General features: G+C 41.6%; 1 pseudogene; it reads left to right on the top strand.

The window, feature by feature from the left end:
• The first annotated feature begins 1202 nt into the window (after nt 1-1202).
• LOC132683720 (histone H3.3C-like) lies at nt 1203-1814 on the top strand (annotated as a pseudogene).
• Nucleotides 1815-3453: the final 1639 nt, after the last annotated feature.

The following is a 3453-nucleotide window of genomic DNA, read 5'->3' as shown; positions in this document are numbered from 1 at the left end:
GGTGGTCCATTTTACAGTTGTACAAGCTGACCTCTAGGGAGGCTGATAACTTGCCTATATTAGTTCAAGTCAATGACATCAGGCCAAGAACTGGAATTCAAGACTCCATATTTCTAGTCCAGTGTTTTTCCACTGGATCTTGCTACTTCTATAGCAAGGGTGACTAACATTTAAATGCAGGAAGGTGTCATCGGGGTGGGAGTGATGGCAGGAGAGAAGCTCAGAGAACAGGGAGGAGGCTGCCTCTCAGCCCCATAGGAGGAGGAAGGGGGCTGGAAGGGCTGAGAATTCCACACCCCACTCGCACTGGGGCCGGGGAGCCCCAGCAGCTGAGGAGACCCAGGGAGCTTCTGAGTGCTTCTCGTTTCCTTTTGCCCCAACAGTCTCAACCTCCTTCTCAAACTTTCTTTGTGAGGTTTACATGTTTGCAAGAAAGGTGAGAAAATGTCAAGTGTCCCCACATGAAGGGAGTTAAAGAGACCCATGGCTTCAGCTCAGCAGCTTGGACTGTATTCTGAAGATACTGCCAGAGATCAAAAGGCAAATGAACCACACATGATCTCCTTGCACAATTCAGCATGTGGTTTAACTGGACACTTCCTCAGGAAAGAAGCTTGCAGCATCTGTAGATCAAGCGATTACAGGTGACTAAGAACATAAAACATAAGATTTTTTCATGTTTGAATTATAGCTGCTTGTCATCTAACCTAACACTGGGGGCTGTATGTATTTATGCTATTATTAATTGAAATATTCAAAAGCAGGGCACCTGGCTGGTTCGGTAGGTAGAGCATGTGGCTCTTGGTCTTGGGGTTGTCAAGCACCATGCTGGGTGTAGAGATTAATCTTAAAAAAGTATGTACTCAAAAACAGAAACTCTAAAATAAGCAGCTATGTAAAAACAGCAACAACAACAAAAAAAACAAATGAATTGCTCACCCCTTCATTACACTCAATCCAGGAAAGAAACGGGTCTCCAGTTGTTCTTTTTTTTTTTTTTTAACAGGGAAAAAAATATTATTTTTTTAAGTTTTTATTACAATTTTTGCTATCCCTAGAATTTATTCCTTCTCTGCCATCTCTTATTTATTTTTTAAATAATTTATTGTCAAGTGGCCGTCGCTGGCTAACGCCAGTACGACCTCTAGCTCACTGAGCTCCAGCCGAAGGAGAAAGGGGGTCAGCAAGGAGGTCTCAGTACCATGACTTGTAGAAAGCAGACTGCCCACACATCGACCGGTGGTACTGAGGAAGCAACTGGCTACAAAAGCCAGGCTCACAAGACTGCGCCCTCTACTGGGAGGGGTGAAGAAACCTTATCGTTACAGGCCTGGTACCTTGGCCCTTGGTGACGTCATCAGAAGTCCACTGAACTTCTGATCCGCAAACTTCCTTTCCAGTGTCTGGTGCGAGAAATTGCTCTGGACTTCAAAGCAGATCTGTGCTTCCAGAGCGTGGCTATCGGTGCTTTTCAGGGGGCAAGCGAGGCCTATCTGGCGGGCTGCTTTGAAGGCACCAATCTGTGTGCTATCCATGCCAAACGTGTAACAATTATGCCAAAAGACATCCAGCTAGCAGGCCGCATACGTGGAGAACGTGCTTAAGAATCCTCTCTGATGGAAAAACATTTCATTCTTGAAAAAAAAAAAAAAAAGCTTTTTTTTTTTCTTTTCTTCCTGTTATTGGTAGGTCTGAACTTTAGATATTTTTTTTTCCATGGGGACAAAAGGTACCTAAGTATATGATTGCAAATGGAAAAATAGGGGACAGAAATCAGGTATTGGCAGTTTTTCCATTTTCATTTGTGTGAATTTTTTTTTAACGTTTATTTATTTTTGAGACAATGTGAGAGACAGAGGGCAAACAGCAGAGGGGCAGACAGAGGGAGACACAGAATCCCAAGCAGGCTCCAGGCTGTGAGCTGTCAGCACAGAGCCTGATGTGGGACTTGAAATCAGCAGCCATGAGATCATGACCTGGGTCGAAGTTGGAGGCTTAACCAACTGAGCCAGCCAGGTGCCCATCAGCCATTTCTGTTTTAGCTTTCATTTACTTCAAGAATGAAAAAGGACTTGCAGGCTCAAGTTCAAGGGTTGCCTGTCCTCTTTCTAGTTAGAGAGTGAGACATCACTGGTGCGGTTGAGCCTGGTAGGTCAAGACTGAAGTTGTTTCAAAGAGGTAAAGGAGGCACTGGGGGAGAAAGGCAAGAGCTACAGTGAGAAAAGTTGTGGGATAAAATAGGGGCATCTGATTGAATCAGTCAGTAGAGCACCTGACTTTTCATCTTGGGGTTGTGAGTTCAAGCCCTGCATTGGGTGTAGAGATTACTTAAAAAACAAAAAACAAACAAACAAAAAAACCCCATAAAACAGCTAAAATAAGGCCATTATGGGATTGCCAATTGAGAAAGCCAGGAATGCAGAGTTCAGCTCACAACAATAAAGAACAAAGAAGCCCAAACAAGAACATTAAAGATTGTTAAACACGGATCCTAAACCAGTGCCACATATGAAAAAGAAAAGAGAGTTTCCTCTCTAATGACTCTGGTATGTAAAAATTATCAGGCTTTTTTTCCTTTCTTTTTTTTTTTTTTTTTGGCTCATCTTGCATTTATCAAGCATCTGCTCAAATTGAAGGAATTTGCCTAAGGTCATGAAACTTAGAACTGGAATTAAATCCAGATCTTTCTGATCCCAAAGGCTGTGTTTTTTTTTGTTTTTTGTTTTTTTTTTACAAAATCCCATCTATGCCCTAAATGATTTCCAATCTAGTGGGGACTGTAAGTAGGTTTTTTTTCCTCCCTTCTTTTTTATATTTTTCAATTTTTCTAGTGATCATGAACTGGTTTTATCATGAAAAGCAAACTCAGTATACTCTATTTTTAAGTAAAAGTACCCACCAGAGAATTATTTCCAGTCTCAGAAGGAAACATTTCAACTATCTCAAACTTTTGCTCATGCTGGTTTATTTTACATCTAAATATTTCTTCAGATTAGAATGTATCGTATATTTGAGGAGTGCCTTACTCTAACACATACCTTCATTTGGAACCATCTTTTTTTTTTAAGCTTGTTTATTTATTTTGAGAGAGAGAGAGACATGGGAGAGGCAGAGAGAGAGAGAGAGAGGGAGAGAGAGAATCCCAAGCAGGCTCCTCACTGTCAGCATAGAGCCTGATGCAGGGCTCGATCTCATGAACTGTCACATCATGACCTGAGCTGAAACCAAGAGTCAGATGTTTAGCCAACTGATCCACCCAGGTGCCCTGGAGCCATCTTTTTAGGCTCAATTCCATTTTCCTTTTTCTCCCCATTATATGAAACACAGATGAAATTTCTAGCTCTTTTGTTTTTCTTGGATTGACATAAATTCCCTAGTGAAAGAAAGTGACCAGAGTAAAAGGCTTAATTATTGAGGTTATAGAGTAGTTAATAGCAGTGACTGAAGAGTTCT

The sequence above is a fragment of the Panthera onca genome, chromosome C2, assembly GCF_046562875.1.
Source record: "Panthera onca isolate mPanOnc1 chromosome C2, mPanOnc1 haplotype 2, whole genome shotgun sequence".
Taxonomy (NCBI): domain Eukaryota; kingdom Metazoa; phylum Chordata; class Mammalia; order Carnivora; family Felidae; genus Panthera; species Panthera onca.
Note: the sequence above shows the minus strand (reverse complement) of the source record. Positions and strands in the feature narration are given on the sequence as shown.